This window comes from Bombina bombina, chromosome 5, assembly GCF_027579735.1.
Source record: "Bombina bombina isolate aBomBom1 chromosome 5, aBomBom1.pri, whole genome shotgun sequence".
NCBI lineage: Eukaryota > Metazoa > Chordata > Amphibia > Anura > Bombinatoridae > Bombina > Bombina bombina.
Window position 1 is genome coordinate 619,807,549 of NC_069503.1, and position 23,953 is coordinate 619,831,501.

The following is a 23,953-nucleotide window of genomic DNA, read 5'->3' on the forward strand; positions in this document are numbered from 1 at the left end:
GGATCCATCTTCATCCCGCCGACGCGGAACATCCATCCTGGCCGACGACTTCCTGACGAATGACGGTTCCTTTAAGGGACGTCATCCAAGATGGCGTCCCTCAAATTCCGATTGGCTGATAGGATTCTATCAGCCAATCGGAATTAAGGTAGGAAAAATTTGATTGGCTGATTGAATCAGTCAATCAGATTCAAGTTCAATCCGATTGGCTGATCCAATCAGCCAATCAGATTGAGTTTGCATTCTATTGGCTGATCGGAACAGCCAATTTTATTTTATTAGGGGGCTTAGAGTAGGTGTAATTAGCTTAAAATTGTTGTAATCTTTTTCTGTTTGTAAATTATTTTTTTATTTTTTGTAACTTAGTTCTTTTTTTATTTTTTGTACTTTAGTTAGTTTATTTAATTGTATTTATTTGTAGGTATTTTATTTCATTAATTTATTGATAATGTAGTGTTAGGTTTAATTGTAACTTAGGTTAGGATTTATTTTACAGGTAATTTTGTAATTATTTTAACTAGGTAGCTATTAAATAGTTATTAACTATTTAATAGCTATTGTACCTGGTTAAAATAAATACAAAGTTGCCTGTAAAATAAATATTAATCCTAAAATAGCTATAATATAATTATTATTTATATTGTAGCTATATTAGGGTTTATTTTACAGGTAAGTATTTAGCTTTAATTAGGATTAATTTATTTAATAAGAGTTAATTTATTTCGTTAGATAAAAATTATATTTAATTTAGGGGGGTGTTAGTGTTAGACTTAGCTTTAGGGGTTAATAAATTTAATAGAGTAGCGGTGAGGTCCGGTTGGTAGATTAGGGGTTAATACTTGAAGTTAGGTGTCAGCGGTGTTAGGGAGGGCATATTAGGGGTTAATACTATTTATTATAGGGTTATTGAGGCGGGAGTGAGGCAGATTAGGGGTTAATAACTTTATTATAGTAGCGGTGAGGACCGGTCGGCAGATTAGGGGTTAATAATTGTAGGTAGGTGGCGGCGACGTTGGGGGGGGCAGATTTGGGTTTAATAAATATAATATAGGGGTCGGCGATGTTAGGGGCAGCAGATTAGGGGTACATAGGGATAACGTAGGTTGCGGCGGTGTGCGGTAGGCAGATCAGGGGTTAAAAAAATGTAATAGAGTGGCGGCGATGTGGGGGGGCCTTGGTTTAGGGGTGCATAGGTAGTTTATGGGTGTTAGTGTACTTTAGAGCACAGTAGTTAAGAGCTTTATGAACCAACGTTAGCCCAGAAAGCTCTTAACTCCTGGCTTTTCTCTGCGGCTGGAGTTTTGTTGTTAGAGTTCTAACGCTCACTTCAGCCAAGACTCTAAATACCGGCGTTAGGAAGATCCCATTGAAAAGATAGGATACGCAATTGACGTAAGGGGATTTGCGGTATGGAAAAGTCGCGGCTGCAAAGTGAGCGTTAGACCCTTTCCTGACTGACTCTAAATACCAGCGGGCGGCCAAAACTAGCGTTAGGAGCCCCTAACGCTGGTTTTGACGGCTAACGCAGAACTCTAAATCTAGCGGATAATAATTAATTTAAATATATATTATAGATGTATTTAAAAATTCTAAAAAATCATTTGAATATATATGTATTTTTTAAAGTATCTATATTATTAATAATTATTATTAATATTTTTTTATTTTCTCCAACATAGGTGTGTCCGGTCCACGGCGTCATCCTTACTTGTGGGATATTCTCTTCCCCAACAGGAAATGGCAAAGAGCCCAGCAAAGCTGGTCACATGATCCCTCCTAGGCTCCGCCTACCCCAGTCATTCTCTTTGCCGTTGTACAGGCAACATCTCCACGGAGATGGCTTAGAGTTTTTTAGTGTTTAACTGTAGTTTTTCATTATTCAATCAAGAGTTTGTTATTTTCAAATAGTGCTGGTACGTACTATTTACTCAGAAACAGAAAAGAGATGAAGAATTCTGTTTGTATGAGGAAAATGATTTTAGCAACCGTAACTAAAATCCATGGCTGTTCCACACAGGACTGTTGAGAGCAATTAACTTCAGTTGGGGGAACAGTTTGCAGTCCTTTGCTGCTTGAGGTATGACACATTCTAACAAGACGATGTAATGCTGGAAGCTGTCATTTTCCCTATGGGATCCGGTAAGCCATGTTTATTACGATTGTAAATAAGGGCTTCACAAGGGCTTATTTAAACTGTAGACCTTTTTTGGGCTAAATCGATTGATATTAACACTTATTTAGCCTTGAGGAATCATTTATTCTGGGTATTTTGATATAATAATATCGGCAGGCACTGTTTTAGACACCTTATTCTTTAGGGGCTTTCCCAAAGCATAGGCAGAGTCTCATTTTCGCGCCGGTGTTGCGCACTTGTTTTTGAGAGGCATGGCAGGCAGTCGCATGTGAGAGGAGCTCTGATACTTATAAAAGACTTCTGAAGGCGTCATTTGGTATCGTATTCCCCTTTGGGTTTGGTTGGGTCTCAGCAAAGCAGATACCAGGGACTGTAAAGGGGTTAAAGCTTAAAACGGCTCCGGTTCCGTTATTTTAAGGGTTAAAGCTTCCAAAATTGGTGTGCAATATTTTCAAGGCTTTAAGACACTGTGGTGAAAGTTTGGTGAATTTTGAACAATTCCTTCATGTTTTTTCGCAATTGCAGTAATAAAGTGTGTTCAGTTTAAAATTTAAAGTGACAGTAACGGTTTTATTCAAAACGTTTTTTGTACTTTCTTATCAAGTTTATGCCTGTTTAACATGTCTGAACTACCAGATAGACTGTGTTCTGAATGTGGGGAAGCCAGAATTCCTATTCATTTAAATAAATGTGATTTATGTGATAATGACAATGATGCCCAAGATGATTCCTCAAGTGAGGGGAGTAAGCATGGTACTGCATCATTCCCTCCTTCGTCTACACGAGTCTTGCCCACTCAGGAGGCCCCTAGTACATCTAGCGCGCCAATACTCCTTACTATGCAACAATTAACGGCTGTAATGGATAATTCTGTCAAAAACATTTTAGCCAAAATGAACCCTTGTCAGCGTAAGCGTGGATGCTCTGTTTTAGTTACTGAAGAGCATGACGACGCTGATATTAATATCTCTGAAGGGCCCCTAACCCAATCTGAGGGGGCCAGGGAGGTTTTGTCTGAGGGAGAAATTACTGATTTAGGGAACATTTCTCAGCAGGCTGAATCTGATGTGATTACTTTTAAATTTAAATTGGAACATCTCCGCATTTTGCTTAAGGAGGTATTATCCACCCTGGATGATTGTGAAGATTTGGTCATCCCAGAGAAACTATGTAAAATGGACAAGTTCCTAGAGGTGCCGGGGCTCCCAGAAGCTTTTCCTATACCCAAGCGGGTGGCGGACATTGTTAATAAAGAATGGGAAAGGCCCGGTATTCCTTTCGTCCCTCCCCCCATATTTAAGAAATTGTTTCCTATGGTCGACCCCAGAAAGGACTTATGGCAGTCAGTCCCCAAGGTCGAGGGAGCGGTTTCTACTTTAAACAAACGCACCACTATTCCCATAGAGGATAGTTGTGCTTTCAAAGATCCTATGGATAAAAAATTAGAAGGTTTGCTTAAAAAGATGTTTGTTCAGCAGGGTTACCTTCTACAACCCATTTCATGCATTGTCCCTGTCACTACAGCCGCATATTTCTGGTTTGATGAACTGATTAAGGTGCTCGATAGTGACTCTCCTCCTTATGAGGAGATTATGGACAGAGTCAATGCTCTCAAATTGGCTAATTCTTTCACTCTAGACGCCTCTTTGCAATTGGCTAAGTTAGCGGCTAAGAATTCTGGGTTTGCTATTGTGGCGCGCAGAGCGCTTTGGTTGAAATCTTGGTCGGCTGATGCGTCTTCCAAGAACAAGCTACTAAACATTCCTTTCAAGGGGAAAACGCTGTTTGGTCCTGACTTGAAAGAGATTATCTCTGATATCACTGGGGGTAAGGGCCATGCCCTTCCTCAGGATCGGCCTTTCAAGGCAAAAAATAGACCTAATTTTCGTCCCTTTCGTAAAAACGGACCAGCCCAAGGTGCTACGTCCTCTAAGCAAGAGGGTAATACTTCTCAGGCCAAGCCAGCTTGGAGACCAATGCATGGCTGGAACAAGGGAAAGCAGGCCAAGAAACCTGCCACTGCTACCAAGACAGCATGAAATATTGGCCCCCGATCCGGGACCGGATCTGGTGGGGGGCAGACTCTCTCTCTTCGCTCAGGCTTGGGCAAGAGATGTTCTGGATCCTTGGGCGCTAGAAATAGTCTCCCAGGGTTATCTTCTGGAATTCAAGGGACTTCCCCCAAGGGGGAGGTTCCACAGGTCTCAGTTGTCTTCAGACCACATAAAAAGACAGGCGTTCTTACATTGTGTAGAAGACCTGTTAAAAATGGGAGTGATTCATCCTGTTCCATTGAGAGAACAAGGGATGGGGTTCTACTCCAATCTGTTCATAGTTCCCAAAAAAGAGGGAACGTTCAGACCAATCCTAGATCTCAAGATCTTAAACAAATTTCTCAAGGTCCCATCGTTCAAGATGGAAACCATTCGAACTATCCTTCCTTCCATCCAGGAAGGTCAATTCATGTCCACGGTGGATTTAAAGGATGCGTATCTACATATTCCTATCCACAAGGAACATCATCGGTTCCTAAGGTTTGCATTCCTAGACAAACATTACCAGTTCGTGGCGCTTCCTTTCGGATTAGCCACTGCTCCAAGGATTTTCACAAAGGTACTAGGGTCCCTTCTAGCGGTGCTAAGACCAAGGGGCATTGCAGTAGTACCTTACCTGGACGACATTCTGATTCAAGCGTCGTCCCTCCCTCGAGCAAAGGCTCACACGGACATCGTCCTGGCCTTTCTCAGATCTCACGGCTGGAAAGTGAACGTGGAAAAGAGTTCTCTATCCCCGTCAACAAGGGTTCCCTTCTTGGGAACAATTATAGACTCCTCAGAAATGAGGATTTTTCTAACAGAGGCCAGAAAGACAAAACTTCTGGACTCTTGTCGAATTCTTCATTCCGTTCCTCTTCCTTCCGTAGCTCAGTGCATGGAAGTGATCGGGTTGATGGTAGCGGCAATGGACATAGTTCCTTTTGCGCGCATTCATCTAAGACCATTACAACTGTGCATGCTCAGTCAGTGGAATGGGGACTATACAGACTTATCTCCAAAGATACAAGTAAATCAGAGGACCAGAGACTCACTCCGTTGGTGGCTGTCCCTGGACAACCTGTCACGAGGGATGACATTCCGCAGACCAGAGTGGGTCATTGTCACGACCGACGCCAGTCTGATGGGCTGGGGCGCGGTCTGGGGATCCCTGAAAGCTCAGGGTCTTTGGTCTCGGGAAGAATCTCTTCTACCGATAAATATTCTGGAACTGAGAGCGATATTCAATGCTCTCAAGGCTTGGCCTCAGCTAGCGAGGACCAAGTTTATACGGTTTCAATCAGACAACATGACGACTGTTGCGTACATCAACCATCAGGGGGGAACAAGGAGTTCCCTAGCGATGGAAGAAGTGACCAAGATCATTCTATGGGCGGAGTCTCACTCCTGCCACCTGTCTGCTATCCACATCCCGGGAGTGGAAAATTGGGAAGCGGATTTTCTGAGTCGTCAGACATTGCATCCGGGGGAGTGGGAACTCCATCCGGAAATCTTTGCCCAAGTCACTCAACTATGGGGCATTCCAGACATGGATCTGATGGCCTCTCGTCAGAACTTCAAAGTTCCTTGCTACGGGTCCAGATCCAGGGATCCCAAGGCGGCTCTAGTGGATGCACTAGTAGCACCTTGGACCTTCAAACTAGCTTATGTGTTCCCGCCGTTCCCTCTCATCCCCAGGCTGGTAGCCAGGATCAATCAGGAGAGGGCGTCGGTGATCTTGATAGCTCCTGCGTGGCCACGCAGGACTTGGTATGCAGATCTGGTGAATATGTCATCGGCTCCACCTTGGAAGCTACCTTTGAGACGAGACCTTCTTGTTCAGGGTCCGTTCGAACATCCGAATCTGGTTTCACTCCAGCTGACTGCTTGGAGATTGAACGCTTAATTTTATCGAAGCGAGGTTTCTCAGATTCTGTTATCGATACTCTTGTTCAGGCCAGAAAGCCTGTAACTAGAAAGATTTACCACAAAATTTGGAAAAAATATATCTGTTGGTGTGAATCTAAAGGATTCCCTTGGGACAAGGTTAAGATTCCTAGGATTCTATCCTTCCTTCAAGAAGGATTGGAAAAAGGATTATCGGCAAGTTCCCTGAAGGGACAGATTTCTGCCTTGTCGGTGTTACTTCACAAAAAACTGGCAGCTGTGCCAGATGTTCAAGCCTTTGTTCAGGCTCTGGTTAGAATCAAGCCTGTTTACAAACCTTTGACTCCTCCTTGGAGTCTCAATTTAGTTCTTTCAGTTCTTCAGGGGGTTCCGTTTGAACCCTTACATTCCGTTGATATTAAGTTATTATCTTGGAAAGTTTTGTTTTTAGTTGCAATTTCTTCTGCTAGAAGAGTTTCAGAATTATCTGCTCTGCAGTGTTCTCCTCCTTATCTGGTGTTCCATGCAGATAAGGTGGTTTTACGTACTAAACCTGGTTTTCTTCCAAAAGTTGTTTCTAACAAAAACATTAACCAGGAGATTATCGTACCTTCTCTGTGTCCGAAACCAGTTTCAAAGAAGGAACGCTTGTTACACAATTTGGATGTTGTTCGCGCTCTAAAATTCTATTTAGATGCTACAAAGGATTTTAGACAAACATCTTCCTTGTTTGTTGTTTATTCAGGTAAAAGGAGAGGTCAAAAAGCAACTTCTACCTCTCTCTCTTTTTGGATTAAAAGCATCATCAGATTGGCTTACGAGACTGCCGGACGGCAGCCTCCCGAAAGAATCACAGCTCATTCCACTAGGGCTGTGGCTTCCACATGGGCCTTCAAGAACGAGGCTTCTGTTGATCAGATATGTAGGGCAGCGACTTGGTCTTCACTGCACACTTTTACCAAATTTTACAAGTTTGATACTTTTGCTTCTTCTGAGGCTATTTTTGGGAGAAAGGTTTTGCAAGCCGTGGTGCCTTCCATTTAGGTGACCTGATTTGCTCCCTCCCTTCATCCGTGTCCTAAAGCTTTGGTATTGGTTCCCACAAGTAAGGATGACGCCGTGGACCGGACACACCTATGTTGGAGAAAACAGAATTTATGTTTACCTGATAAATTTCTTTCTCCAACGGTGTGTCCGGTCCACGGCCCGCCCTGGTTTTTTAATCAGGTCTGATAATTTATTTTCTTTAACTACAGTCACCACGGTACCATATGGTTTCTCCTATGCTATTATTCCTCCTTAACGTCGGTCGAATGACTGGGGTAGGCGGAGCCTAGGAGGGATCATGTGACCAGCTTTGCTGGGCTCTTTGCCATTTCCTGTTGGGGAAGAGAATATCCCACAAGTAAGGATGACGCCGTGGACCGGACACACCGTTGGAGAAAGAAATTTATCAGGTAAACATAAATTCTGTTTTTTTAATGTAATATTTACATAACCCTCCTTAAGATAACTATTTCTTCATGTGCGGTAACCCCACACCGCGTTAGACCTACATCGCTAAACCTTAAATTATTTATAAATATTTTACATTCCAATGTTCTTCAAATATAAAAAATCTTTATATATATATATATATATATTATTAAGCAGGTGGAGAGCACTCTCACTTCATTAACAACTTGCCAGGGTGCATGCAGGACAACAGCATAGGAAAAAACAATGGCTTGCACTCACTGATCTTTTAACAAACGTTCCTTTAATGTAACGTTTCGGGGACGGTCTGAGGAAGGGAATACGGTCCCCGAAATGTTACATTAAAGGCACATTTGTTAAAAGACCAGTGAGTGCAAGCCATTGTTTTTTTCATATATATATATACTGTATATGTATATATACAGTATATATATATATATATAGATTCACTATTTCAATAGAGGGAAACACGAAAAGGACACAGTAGTGTCCTTTCCAAAGCGGCCGGGCCCCCTAAATCAAACCACACATAGATAGTTAATAAATGAATTTTATTACAAGTGCGAATAAAAATCAAGTGTTTCAAAATATAAAAAACACATAGAAAAAGCTGGCCAGCTCACAATGGTTGCTTACGATGCAATAATAGTGACCTTAAATATAGTTATAGCAAAGTTATTTAGAAACACCCCAAGCCAATGGGTAGCCCTGTGAATAGACAGGAATCTGCTACCATGGATGTAGGAGGGGATCCATGCAAAATAACTAAGAAGGCAGCAACAAGTATTGGCAACACCTCTCTCAGAGGATAATCCAAACTGATTGGAAATATGTTATCATGAGGTAAATACCTGAGGATCTATGCCTAATACTTCTAAGTATAAGCAAAAAAATACATGTAAGTTGTTTTGACATGTAAGGCTTATTTTTACACTTTCGTATTAATGGACAACACCCTTACCAGAGGATAGCACCAATGTAGTAAAAGAATACAGCTACCATGGTAAACCATATGCGGGATCTATGTCCATAAAATACTACTAGTGTAATCACAGCAAGTATGAACCATTAGCATAAAATGTATCAAGCAGGCAAAAAAAGGACATATTAAAGAGTTACTTGTGCTTCATTGCAACATGTAGTAGAATTGTTGCAAACAAAGATCACTCTATTACTTGGTTTCCCAAGGAGTGTGTTCCATTTAGAAAGTTAGACTCGATAGTCCAAGGATACTTATCAAGTGACTCCTGGATAGTCAGTTCTCCGTTACGTCCTTATACCATAGCCTGATCTGGATACAACAACTTGCTTCTATTGGGGATTCCCAGACTGTATTTGCGGCTAATATGGTTCCAAAGCTGTGTTTGACATTTGCATCGAGCAAATAAATCAGGGCTTGATTCCCAGCTGTGCGATAGTGACGTTCCACGCCAACAAGTGGAACGTCACTATCGCACAGCTGGGAATCAAGCCTCGATTTGTTTGCTCGATGCAAATGTATCCAGATCAGGCTATGGTATAAGGATGTAACGGAGAACCGACTATCCAGGAGTCACTTGATAAGTATCCTTGGACTATCAAGTCTAACTTTCTAAATGGAACACACTCCTTGGGAAACCAAGTAATAGAGTGATCTTTACCTAATTCCCAAAAATGTTGCAGCGCAAAAATTAAACTGATATAGGGTACACTCTACCTATTAGATACCAAAATAAAATCTAACTATCCCCTGAATATTAATAAATCATACAAATGGTAAAGTGCTAGTGCTATTACTACTACTATTCTTCCTTAAAAAATATATATTTCTTATCTACCTTGGTGTTGTAATGGACTCAGAAATTAGTTGTGCATATAAACCACATATAAAAACCAATACATATAAAACTCAACTACATATAAAACACTGTTTCATAAAATATAAATATAAATACCGCAGTTCAAACTCTTGAATAGGAACAAGTACTGAAAGGGGTTAAAAAATCCAAATGAATATGGCTAGAATGTTCTTTTAGCAATTGGTTTCCAGCTGATATCTGTGATCTTTCCGTTGCTGCTTGTCTCAGGAACCTGTTTGTGTCCAGATCCTCCTTTCACACGAACTACAACAACAAAAACACAAGCGCATCCGAGATTCACTGTATCTTTCTTTATTATTATTACAATAAAGCCATAAAAATATACACTTACAAGATAAGTGCAAGTTATATGCACATAAGATTTAAAGTTGCTTAGCGATCACAATCCAATCCAAGCCTCGGTATCCGGTCTTAGTGGTGGGGGCTGTATGTCCGTTCTCCTCTTTTTGTTCCTCCGGTTTGGAAATACAGCACGTCCGGTATTATTTCACCGGTAAGGCACAGTTGTCCTGTCAATGAATAAAGTTTGTTCAACTCTTTCTCCCGAACGCGTTTCATTCACTCTCGGGTGAACTTTCTCAACGGGCTTTGCAAAGCCCGTTGAGAAAGTTCACCCGAGAGTGAATGAAACGCGTTCGGGAGAAAGAGTTGAACAAACTTTATTCATTGACAGGACAACTGTGCCTTACCGGTGAAATAATACCGGACGTGCTGTCTACTACATGTTGCAATGAAGCACAAGTAACTCTTTAATATGTCCTTTTTTTGCCTGCTTGATACATTTTATGCTAATGGTTCATACTTGCTGTGATTACGCTAGTAGTATTTTATGGACATAGATCCCGCATATGGATTACCATGGTAGCTGTAACCTTTTACTACATTGGTGCTATCCTCTGGTAAGGGTGTTGTCCATTAATACGAAAGTGTAAAATTAAGCCTTACATGTCAAAACAACTTACATGTATTTTTTTGCTTATACTTAGAAGTATTAGGCATAGATCCTCAGGTATTTACCTCATGATAACATATTTCCAATCAGTTTGGGTTATCCTCTGAGAGAGGTGTTGCCAATACTTGTTGCTGCCTTCTTAGTTATTTTGCATGGATCCCCTCCTACATCCATGGTAGCAGATTCCTGTGTATTCACAGGGCTAACCATTGGCTTGAGGTGTTGCTAAATAACTTTGCTATAACTATATTTAAGGTCCCTATTATTGCATCGTAAGCAACCATTGTGAGCTGGCCAGCTTTTTCTATGTGTTTTTTATATTTTGAAACACTTCATTTTTATTCGCACTAAAATAAAATTCATTTATTAACTATTTATGTGTGGTTTGATTTAGGGGGCCCGGCCTCTGAACAGGTTACGCTGGGGTAGGGAGCACCAATTTTTACATATATAATTTTGATACTTTATAGATATCTCTTATTAAAGAGCTAAATTTCTGGAGTGCTGAAATCCCTGTCTTTCTTTGGAAAGGACACTACTGTGTCCTTTTCGTGTTTCTCTCTATTGAAATAGTGAATCTATGTGTGCATCAGGGTCTGCACCCACGTGTATTTTCTATAAACTATATTATCCTACTCCCCAATAATTTTGTATATATATATATATATATATATATATATATATATATATATATATATATATATATATATATATATATATATATATATATATATATATATATATATATGATAATGTTTAAAGGGACACTAAACCCATAATGTTTCTTTCATGAATAAGGTATATAATACAATTTTAAACAACAATCCAATTTACTTCTATGATCTAAATTGCTTAATTATTTTAGATATCCTTTGTTGAAGAAATAACAATGCACATGGGTGAGCCAATTACACAAGGCATGTATGTGCAGCCACCAATCAGCAGCTACTGAGCCTATCTAGATATGCTTTTCAGCAAAGGATACAAAGAGAATAAAGCAAATTATATAATAGAAGTAAATTAGAAAACTGTTTAAAATTGCATACTCTTTCTAATTCATGAAAGAAAAAAAAATGGGTTTTATGTCCATTTAAAGGGACACAAAACCCAATTTTTTTCTTTCATGATACAGGTAGAGAATACAATTTTAAAGAACATTCCAATTTACTTCTATTAGCTAATTTGCTTCATTCTTTAGATATCCTTTGTTGAATAAATAGTGATGCACATGGGGGAGCCAATCACACGAGGCATCTATGTGCAGCCACCAATCAGCAGCTACTAAGCCTATCTAGATATGCTTTTCAGCAAAGGATATCAAGAGAATGAAGCAAATTAGCTAATATAAGTAAATTAGAAAGTTATTTAAGATTGCATGCTCTTTCTAAATCATGAAATAAAAAAAATGGGTTTCATGTCCCTTTAAGGGATATAAAACTGAAAATGTTTCTTTTGTTATTTAGATAGAGCATTCCAATTTAAAAAAAGTTTCCCATTTACTTTTACTATTATCAAATTTGCTTCTCTCCCATGATATTCTGTGCTGAAGAGAAACCTAGGTAGGCATCTGGATTACTACATTGCAGGAAATAGTGCTGCCATCTAGTGCTCTTGCAAATGGATAACATTATTGCAAAACTGCTGCCATATAGTGCTCCACAAATAGGCCGGCTCCTAATTCAATGTCCCAGCTTTTTAACAAAAGATACCAAGAATGAAGAAAAATAATAATAGAATTAAATTAGAAAGTTGTTAAAAATTGCAAGTTCTATCTGAATCATGAAAGAAAAAATTGAGCTTTTATATACATTTAATGTAAAATATATATCTATACCTATATATCTATATGAATACATACAGGTATAGACATATATATATATATATAAGGAACATTTTCCCCAATATAAAACACTTTAGAATGTAAACTATTTACTGTAAATACAAAGTAACCTTCAAACCTATATAAAATATATTTTAATTCATATTTAAATTAATTATTTTGATCAGATAGTGTTTACATGAGTGTAACCGTTTATTTTAATGTATCTATGCGTGGTCTTCAGTTTTGCCAACACGATGTGCTGAAATTCAAACGTGCTCAAGCGAGCGCATTTACTTTCTACTTGTAACACGTGTGCAAATAAATGCATGTGCAATATTACTAAGTTACTAATATTATTAATTTTAGCACACCACTTGTAATCTAGCCATATATCTCTAATTTTTAGATCCAGCAAGCGATGCTTCACACCAGATATGAGTTGCACTGCTGTCACACTGTGCCCTGGCAGGCAATGAAACGCACACGTGTGAAGGAAACTGACTGCTATTATTTCACAGTCAAAAAAGTGTTGTTTTTTTTAAATATACACTACTGTTACACCAGATATGAGTTGCACTGGGGTGACACTGTGCCCAGTCAAAAAAGTTTTTTTTTTTTAAATGTACACTACAGTTACACTAGATATGAGTGGTGGCACTGGGCAAGTGGGCACAGTATACGCTGTGAGCCTGAGTTGGCAGGCAGGCAACTGCAATTAGATTACACAGGAAAAAAAAAAAAGCAGACTGATGTTCTAGCCCTAAAAAGGGCTTTTTGGGGTGCTGTCCTTACAGCAGAGATCAGATGAGTCCTTCAGGACTGTAGTGGACACTGAATACACTAGCCTAGCTATCAATTTCCCTATTAAATCAGCAGCAGCTACACTGTCCCTCCTCTCACTAAGAATGCAGCTTCCGAATGAATCTAAAATGGATGCTGTCCAAGAGGTAGGAGGGTCTGGGAGGGAGGGTCTGCTGCTGATTGGCTGGAATGTGTCTGCTGACTGTGAGGTACAGGGTCAAAGTTTTACTCAATGATGACGAATAGGGGGCAGATCGAACATCGCATATGTTCGCCCGCCGCGGCGAACGCGAACAAGCTATGTTCACCGGGAACTATTCACCGGCGAACTATTTGCGACATCACTATATTTGACCCTTTTCCCAATTTATTAAACATTTAACAGGTACGATTGCGTGTTTTCCGATGCAGCGCACCTAGTTTTAAATCCGCCACCCTTTAGGTCGCGGATGCCATAGAACTCATTGGGAGTCTGAAAACACAGAAAGCTTATGTTCGATGTTGCAAGAGAATGAAGTATATTACATAATAAAAGTAAATTAGAAACTTTATTAAAATTGTATACCCTTTCTAAATCAAACAATATTATTGCTACACATTTAGTGCACTAGTAGATATAGGAATAAAAATGAAAAATACATTACTACTTATGGATTATGTTACAACTTTGTCTCTCATTACAAAGCAAGGGGACAATATTATTTCTCCAAATTTGGTGCAAAGTTTTGTCCCAAACTTGTTGCACTAATAGATATAGAGATACAAATTAAATAAATACACAACATAATATAGCTAACTTCCTTTTAATTTTTTGGAGAAATCTATGTGCACCATGTTTAAGCCATGTAATACAAGTCACACTCTCCACTTCGTGCCAAATTTGACTCAACACTTTTCGCACCAATTATGACGAAAACTCTTAAACAATACACACACTAGTGAATTTTTCAACCACTTTTGATTGGAATATGCATAATCAAATGATTTATGACATCAGCCAATCTGATTTAAAAATACATTATAAACTATTACTAACGAATCAAATTGCTCGATACTGTCATTGATCACTCATCAGAACTTGTAAGTGCCATTTGTTATATTTTGTATTGTTACATTATGTATTATACTTTGAAAGTATGTATATGTGAGATTAGTATTAAAGATAAACATTGATGCTGACATTAGGACACACAGTGTACTATTTTAGACAATGATTTTAAAATTTGAATTGATGTTTGATTCAATAGAATCTTAAGCTGATAGCTCAAAGGGATAGCCCACCTAACATTAAACTGTCATGATTCAGATACAGCAGAAATTAAAATCTTCTCTTTGCTGTCATGCTATTTTCAGTGTATTTTTTGTGTATTCAGTGTATTCTTCTCTTGAATTTCTTTTTCAGTTAGAAATGTCATTGTATATGCCAGCCCATTTCATAACACCTGTGAAGGGGTGGTTTTTGAAACTAGATTGCAATCAGGAAGGGTTACACAGGTGCAGAGAGAAAACTGGCCCAGCTCTTAAAATATCCATTGATTGCAAATAAATACATATGATACCCTGATTACATGTTATATTCACAATAATTCCTGCTCAGAATAATAATACATTTACAATATATACGTACATATAGTGGTTTAAATAACACAGAGATATGACAGACAACATTGTTTAGAACAAAAAAAGGAACTTAGGGACATGTAAATATGTTTGAAAAAGATTTCAGACATAACACACACACACACACACACACACACACATATATATATATAAATATATATATATATATATATATATACACAATTATATATATATATACACAAAGATATATGTACAAATTCTAGCATTAATAATTATTTATAAAAAAAAATTGATAAAAGCTTATCATGACTTCTAGAAATACAAATACACATTAATTTATGTGAAAGTATCATATAACAAATAAATATAAAAATAACTTTCTATGAGATATTGTTTGTTGAGGTATAAATCTAGCTATTTCTTGGACATTAACAGATGAAAAATAAAAGATTAGAGAAATGTGCTTGTTCATGGACAGTAAAGAAATTGTATAAATAAAGTTGGGAAAAACCTGAATAACCGCAACATTGATTACTGTTAGTTAACAACAGTCCAATGCTCATCGCGCCGTACTGGACACGCATGTTTTTGACGGTTATTTTGATAAATAAGGGGATTGATTAACCGCAACATTGATTACTGTTAGTTAACAACAGTCCAATGCTCATCGCGCTGTACTGGACACGCATGTTTTTGACGGTTATTTTGATAAATAAGGGGATTGTATGTGGATCCCCAGCAGCGATGCCTGAGATTGACTCTTTGATAAATATGCCCCTATATGTTTTAAGTCAGGCTTACTTTACATGCAAAGTCCATTTATTCTTACATATTGTATGAGTGTCTATACAATGATCATTTCATCATTTTGTCTAACAAAGACTATTCATTGAATATAATTCATGCAACATTTGAAAATTCTCAACCTTTCAAAAAGTTAGTTGATACATTCCTGATCAAATGCACATTCAAGCTCATCTGTAATAAAATATTATCATCATATTTTTATGTTGTTTAATCATACACTGCTTTATTAAAAGACAAGATATTTCAACAAGAAGAAAGTGAAATATTTGAATCCTATGGAAATAGATCTCTGAACTCTAGAAGATCACCAGCTACAGACAATGATTTTACCAGAATAGGATACACTAACTGAAGAAAGTAAATATTGCTTGGGGCATCACTTATTTTTCATGTCTCTGAGTTATTGTACATTATTTCACACATCTATACCATTGAGGAGGAAAGCTTGCAGGGAGAACTAACAAGTCTGTTTTGATGATATATCTCTCTTTGACTGAGGAATTTTCCTTTAAACTTCTAAAAATGAACATTTTCTTCCTTGACAAGTTGTATTTCAGAAGATAAACAACACAAGCTTTCATAAAATAATTACATATTTGTCCTGACATATCTTGGGAGCATACTGATCTTTTAAGTTCTGAATAATTTAAATGGAGACATCCAATGTTTGCATTTCTTAAAAAAATATAAAAGAAGGGTATTTCTGAACTAATGGTTACTTTGTGAAATGAATATCTTTCAAAACATTTTACAGCTTCCAAAGAATTTATTTTTTATTTATGTATTCATTTATGCATTTATATAAAGCCATCTAATAATTTAATACTAACTAAGCTAACTAAAATCTGCATTTTTTTTTAAATATGTGATTGTGCTTATCAGTGTTCAATACAACCCTTTTTTCTCGTGAATATGTCATTGTTCACCAGTAAACTCTCTATAATCGAAAGTAACAAAATATCAACATATCCGCTCATTATAATTTCTGCGTCAAAGTCATGGATTTTCCTTCGTCACCATTTACAGTCATGCTGTAAAACCCATGACCTTTGACAGAGACCCAAATTTCTTACACTGGGCCCTACATTGCACCACAGAATTCTTTGGTAGTCTTAAGATTTCATAATGGGATGCATACAGTCAAGACATCCAGTGCCTGAAGCAATAAAGCAACCCCAAAACATCAGTGAACCTCCACCATTTTTGACTGTATTCTTTTCTTTAAAAGCCTAATTTATTTTTCTGAAAACAGTAGAATGATGGTCTTTACCAAAAAGCTGTAATTTTGTTTTGTTTGTCCACAGCACATTCTCCCAAAAGGGAGAATCTAATCTCTAATCTGGATTTTTATGTTTCTGTGTCAGCAGTGGGGGTCCTCCTGGGTCTCCTACCATAGCTTCCCTTTTCATTCAGATGGCAATGTATAGTGCAAACTGACACATTTGTACCCTGTGCCTAAAGGTCAGCTTAAATTTGCCTGGAAGTCGATCAAGGTTCTTAATCCACCATTCGAACAATGCTTTGTGCAATCTTTGATCAATTTTTCTCTTTTTTCCACATCCAGGGAGATTAGCTACAGTGTCATGGGCTGTAAACTTCTTGACATTGTTGCTTACAGTGGACACAGGAACATTAGCCCACAGACTAAGTCCAAAACTACCGCCCAATCTCGCTACTAAATATTGACGTGAAAATCTATGCCAAAATATTAGCCACCCACCTGAACAGAATACTACCTTTACTGATACACGCAGACTAGGTCGGCTTCATCCCGGGTAGAGAAGCATAAGATAATTCCATCCATGTCCTACAAACCCTTTTCACAGCAAATAACAAAAACACCCGCTAATACTACTATTTACAGACGCAGAGAAGGCTTTTGACAGGGTAGACTGGAGTTCATGTGGTCCCCCCTGTCAAAATTTAGCTTTCCTTTTGACTCACGTGAATAGAATTAGAGCCCTTTACACTAACCCCTCAGCAACTGTGTGCGCAAATGATACATCCTCAAGTAGCTTCCCTATAAGGAATGGCACTCATCAGGGATGCCCCCTCCACCCCTATTATTCACCATAATGAGACATTAGCAACCTACATTAGGTCCAACCCCACTATCAAGTTCAGCACAATCAACCAGAAATGCTTACTATTTGCAGATTACATCATTTTTACTATTAGATCCCCATCTTCATCTATCCCCCCTTTACGTAAAGAACTCAAAAGATACAAATCTGTCTCCAACTTCTCCATTAACACGGACAAATCGATTCTTTTACCTGTCAACCTTACCTCGGATGAAGTCCCTTATCTAACTCAAAACAGTAACTTCCCGATTAAGAATTACATTCCTTATCTTGGAATAGCTATATCCCATTATATATCCTATACAGGGGCGTATTATGGCCTAGGCCAACAAGGCCTGTGCCTAGGACAGCAGTTTGGGAGGGGCAGCACATCTGCCCTATCCTCTCTTTAAAAGCCGGCACACAGTACAGTGATCAATAAAGTGCAGGCTTTTACAGAGAAGACAAGGCACGTGCGCTGATTAAGGTTGTTCTTCACAGGCAGTGCTCCTTTAAACCGTTGCCTGGGGAGATGCTTATAAGGTGAGGCTGGAGGAGAAGACCTTGTACTAATATGCTGCCTCCCCTTGTCAGTTGTGGTGGATCTGCGAGCACAGTGCTTATTGCAGGTCTTAGTAACTAACAGACTAGATGTGTCTGTGCACTGCTTGGATCAGCTTGTGATGTCTAATCATAAACTCTCATCACTAATGTATGTTAGTTACTAATAGCTAGCTTTCTCTGCATTCATGAACCCACGGAGTAAATAGTAAACGGATAATAAAAAAGTTTCATTACTTGAATGATGGCAATTTCTGTATGTTGTTGCATGTGAAGGGCGGTGATTGTTTCAAAGTGTATTCTTCTTTCCCTCTCCCTTCTTTCCCTCCCTTCCCCCCCTCAACTCCCTTCATCCCTCAACTCACTCCTTCAACTCCCTCTCTTATTTCTTTCCCTCCTTTCCTTCTTTTCCTCCCTGCCTTATTTCTCTTAACTTGCTCCCTTCTTTCACTCCTTTCTTTCCCTCCCCCTTTTCTCATCTCCCTCCCCACTTTTCTCTTCTCTCTCTCTCTCTCTCTCTCTCTCTCTCTCTCTCTCTCTCTCTCTCTCTCTCTTTCTCTCTCTTTCCCTCCATTCCTTCTTTCCTTTCCCTACCTTTTCTCCCCTGCCCTTCTTTTCTCTCCCTTCTCTCAGGGATAAAATGGTATGAGATGCATGCAATTCAACTCACCTGTATGCAAGTTTTTTCCTAGCCCATTTTCATTTGAATTGTTATGAAAAAAAACAAACAAAAAACATTTTACACACTGACCCAAAAACATATTAAGGGGAAAAGGCCTAAAACCTTTTGGGAGGGGGCAGCAGAGTTTTGAGTGCCTAGGGCAGCACAAAACCTAAATACGCCACTGGTATAAGGGCAGAAACTTCTTCCTCTGTAATGGGGCAAAAGAGCTAAATTTATGGCTATTTGGGTTTTAGATGATTGTGAGCTTTTGAGGGGGTGGGAGATTGGTAGTATGTTGAGAGCTGATTTCATTTTTGACAGAGTCAATTTTGATATTGAAGTGGCTTTCAAAATCTTGAGCTGAGACAGAAGTTGTATTAGGAGGTGGGGGTGGGCGGAGAAGAGTATTGAACGTGGAAAACAGATGTTTGGGTTAGAGGAAAGAGTAGAGATGAGATTAGAGAAGTATTGCTGCTTATAAAGATTAAGGGCAGAATAGTTGAAGATGAACTTGTGGTGAAGAAAGTCAGCTGAACTCTGAGATTTACTCCAGTGTCTATCAGCAGTACGGGAACATCTGTGTAGGTACCGTGTCAGAGGAGAATGCCAGGGCTGAGAATGAGAGTGTGGTTTTTGAGCTATGGTAGGTGGGGCCAGATAGTCGATGACCGATGTAAGGGTGGATTTATAGTGGCAGATAGATTGGTCAGGGCAGGAAAAGGAGGGGATGGAAGAGAGGAGAGGTTTGAGAGAGCTAGCAACTACAAGCTGTTGCTGATCTAATAACCTAGTGCTTCTGTGAAGTTTGGTTTGAGAGGTAGAGGGAGGGGCAGTTGTAGGGAGGGAAGTTCTGTTGCAAGTGAGGAGATGATGGTCAGAAAGAGGAAAAGGGGAGTTTGTGAAATTTGAGTGCGCCGATAGCTGAAAATCAGATTGAGAGAGTGACCATCTTTGTGAGTGGGAGAGTCAGTCCATTGTGACAGGCCTAAAGAGGAAGTAAGTTGCAGAAGTTGTTTTGCAGAGGAGGCAGTGGGATTGTCAAGAGGGATGTTGAAGTCGCCAAGAATGAGGGTAGGGGTGTCCGAGGAAAGGAAATAAGGAAGCCAGGCAGCAAAGTGATCTAAAAATTGAGTTGAGGAGCCAGGGGGGAGGTATATGACTGCAACACACATAGAGAGGGGAGAAAATAAATGAATCATGATCATGAGTGCTTCAAATGAAGAAAATGTGAGGGAAGGGAAGAGTTGTATTTGTTGAAAGGCGCAACGAGTTTTGAGTGCCTAGGGCAGCACAAAACCTAAATACGCCACTGGTATAAGGGCAGAAACTTCTTCCTCTGTAATGGGGCAAAAGAGCTAAATTTATGGCTATTTGGGTTTTAGATGATTGTGAGCTTTTGAGGGGGTGGGAGATTGGTAGTATGTTGAGAGCTGATTTCATTTTTGACAGAGTCAATTTTGATATTGAAGTGGCTTTCAAAATCTTGAGCTGAGACAGAAGTTGTATTAGGAGGTGGGGGTGGGCGGAGAAGAGTATTGAACGTGGAAAACAGATGTTTGGGTTAGAGGAAAGAGTAGAGATGAGATTAGAGAAGTATTGCTGCTTATAAAGATTAAGGGCAGAATAGTTGAAGATGAACTTGTGGTGAAGAAAGTCAGCTGAACTCTGAGATTTACTCCAGTGTCTATCAGCAGTACGGGAACATCTGTGTAGGTACCGTGTCAGAGGAGAATGCCAAGGCTGAGAATGAGAGTGTGGTTTTTGAGCTATGGTAGGTGGGGCCAGATAGTCGATGACCGATGTAAGGGTGGATTTATAGTGGCAGATAGATTGGTCAGGGCAGGAAAAGGAGGGGATGGAAGAGAGGAGAGGTTTGAGAGAGCTAGCAACTACAAGCTGTTGCTGATCTAATAACCTAGTGCTTCTGTGAAGTTTGGTTTGAGAGGTAGAGGGAGGGGCAGTTGTAGGGAGGGAAGTTCTGTTGCAAGTGAGGAGATGATGGTCAGAAAGAGGAAAAGGGGAGTTTGTGAAATTTGAGTGCGCCGATAGCTGAAAATCAGATTGAGAGAGTGACCATCTTTGTGAGTGGGAGAGTCGGTCCATTGTGACAGGCCTAAAGAGGAAGTAAGTTGCAGAAGTTGTTTTGCAGAGGAGGCAGTGGGATTGTCAAGAGGGATGTTGAAGTCGCCAAGAATGAGGGTAGGGGTGTCCGAGGAAAGGAAATAAGGAAGCCAGGCAGCAAAGTGATCTAAAAATTGAGTTGAGGAGCCAGGGGGGAGGTATATGACTGCAACACACATAGAGAGGGGAGAAAATAAATGAATCATGATCATGAGTGCTTCAAATGAAGAAAATGTGAGGGAAGGGAAGAGTTGTATTTGTTGAAAGGCGCAACGAGAGGAAAGTAAAATACCAACTCCACCTCGTTGTCTATTGCCAGACCTAGGAGTGTGACTGAATTGGAGACCCCCATGTGACAGTGCAGCAGTGAATGCTGTGTCTGAAGCAAAGAGCCAGGTTTCTGTCAGAGCCAGAAGGTTGAGAGAGTGAGAGATAAAGAGGTCATGGATAGAAGTGAGCTTGTTGCAAACAGAGCGAGAGTTCCAGAGTGCACAAGTGAAGGGGTTGGTGACTTAAGATGCAAGAGGAATGAGAATACGGTTACCAGAGTTTTGTTTTTGAAGTCTATTAAAAGGCACACATAGATGTGCAAGGCTAGGAAGTTGTGGGGGACCAGGATTAGGGGAGATGTCACCAGCAGCTAGTATGAGCAAGAGGGAGAGTGACATGAGATAAGATGCAGATTTGCAGTAATGAGACAAGTGCAAGAGAGAGTCTTTAGTAATGTGTGAAGTTCATGAATACAAAAGTAAGGTGAGGTTAAGAGAGATGGGCTAATGAACAGTGCAGGTGGTGAGGGGGAAGGAGTAATAGAATAAAGTAGTTTGTTATAGAGACAAAAGGTAGCAAAAAGGAATGTGAAGATATTGAGCATTATTACAAACTATCAGATAGATTACGAGTTATGCGCGCTATAGGGAAATTAACAAATGTAACAAAAGTTGTGTTATTTAACCCCCTATAGTGCAGCCATTACAAGTTTTCAAACAGCTGGCTTGTGGGTGTGATATGGTGCGATATATGCTGACATCGCCGACACCTACTTAATGTTATTAACCCCTAACCTGCCGCTCCCGATATCGCCACCACCTAAATAAAGCAATTAACACCTAATCTGCCGCTCCCGATATCGCCACCACTATACTAACGTTATTAACCTCTATTCCGCCGCACCCCAACATCGCCCACACTATATTAAAGTTATTAACCACTATTCCGCCGCTCCCGAATATCGCTGCCACAAATAAAGGTATTAACCCCTAAACCTCTGGCCTCCCACATCACTACCACTAAATAAACCTATCAACCCCTAAACCACCAGCCCCCCACATTGCAACAACTTAAATTAAACTATATTAACCCCTAACCCTAATGTAACCCTAACCGTAACCCTAAACCTAACACCCCCTAACTTTATCATAATTAAAATAGAGCTAAACTAAAGTTACAATTATTAACTAAATATTACGTATTTAAAACTAAATACATACCTGTAAAATAAAACCTAAGCTAGCTACAATATAACTAATAGTTATATTGTAGATAACTTAGGTTTAATTTTTATTTCACAGGTAAGTTTATATTTATTTTAACTAGGTAGACTAGTTAGTAAATAGTTATTAACTATTTACTAACCACCTATTTAAAATATAAACAAACTTACCTGTGAAATAAAACCTAATCTGCCTTACATTGAAACCTAACATTACAAAAAATAAAAAACAGTAAAATAAAAAAAATAAAAAAATCCTACCTTTACAAAAAATAACAAATGAAATTATCTAAAACAATAAAAAATGATTCCTTTTCTTATACACTTTAAAAAAAAAAAATACCCCAAAATAAAAAAAACCCTAATCAATAATAAACTACCAAGGGCTCTTAAAAGGGCCTTTTGTAGGGCATTGCCCTAAAGTTAACAGCTCTTTTGCTACAAAACAAACACCCCCTAACAGTACTAACAGTATACAACCCCCCCCCCCCAAAACCACAAAATAAAAATAAAATAAAACCTAATCTACCCATTGCCCTGAAAAGGGCATTTGTATGGGCATTGCCCTTAAAAGGTAATTTAGCTATTTTGCTGCCCAAGCCCTATTCTAAAAATAAAAACCCACCCCAAAATGAAAAAAACGTCGAGAAGCATTCATCCAGGCAGCCTCTTCTATCTTCATTCAAGTGGTGAAGTCCTCATCCAGGCGACGAGAAGTCTTTATCCAGACAGCCTCTTCTATCTTTATCCAGGCGGCATCTTCTATCTTGATCATGGCGGCGCGGAGCGGATTCATCCTGAAGGCATCCGGCGCGGAGCATCCTCTTCCTACAATCGCCACCGTACACTGAATCTTCAATGCAAGATGGCGTCCCTTGCATTCCTATTGGCTGAAAAATTTGAAACAGCTGGGATCAAGATAGAAGATGCTGTCTGGATGAAGATAGAAGAGGCCGCCTGGATGAAGACTTTGCCGCCTGGATGAAGATAGAAGAGGCCACCTGGATAAAGACTTTTTGCCGCCTGCATGAAGATCGTTCAAGCGGGACTTCAAAAACTGTAAGTGGATCGTTGGGGGTTAGTGTTAGGTTTTTTAAGGGTTTTTTGGGTTGTTTTTTTTTAGATTAGGGTTTGGGCAGTAAAAGAGATAAATGCCCATGCAAATGCCCTTTTCAGGGCAAGGGGTATCTTAGGTTTTTTTAGAATTAGAATTTTTATTTTGAGGGGTTGGTTGGGGTGGTGGGTTTTACTGTTGGGGGTCTTTTTTGGGGGGGAAAAGAGCTGATATCTTTTGGGCAATACCCCACAAAAGGCCCTTTTAAGGACTATTGGTAGTTTATTGTAGGCTAGGTTTTTTTTTACTTTGGGTGGGCTTTTTTATTTTTATAGGGCTATTAGATTAGGTGTAATTCTTTTTTTATTTTAAATAATTTTGTTTGTTATTTTTCGTAATTTAGTGTTTGTTATTTTTTGTAATTTAGTCTTTTTTATTTTTTGTAATTAGATACTTTGTTAGGATTTTTAAACTTTGTTTTTAGAGTAGTGTTAGGATTTTTAATTGGTAGTTAGTTTAATTTTAGTTTAATAATTGTATTAGTTTAATTGTTAGTTTAAACTTAGTTCTTTTAATTTGACAGGTAAATTTTAATTTAATTTATGTTAGGGAAATTGTAATTTTAATATAAAGTTAGGGGGCATTA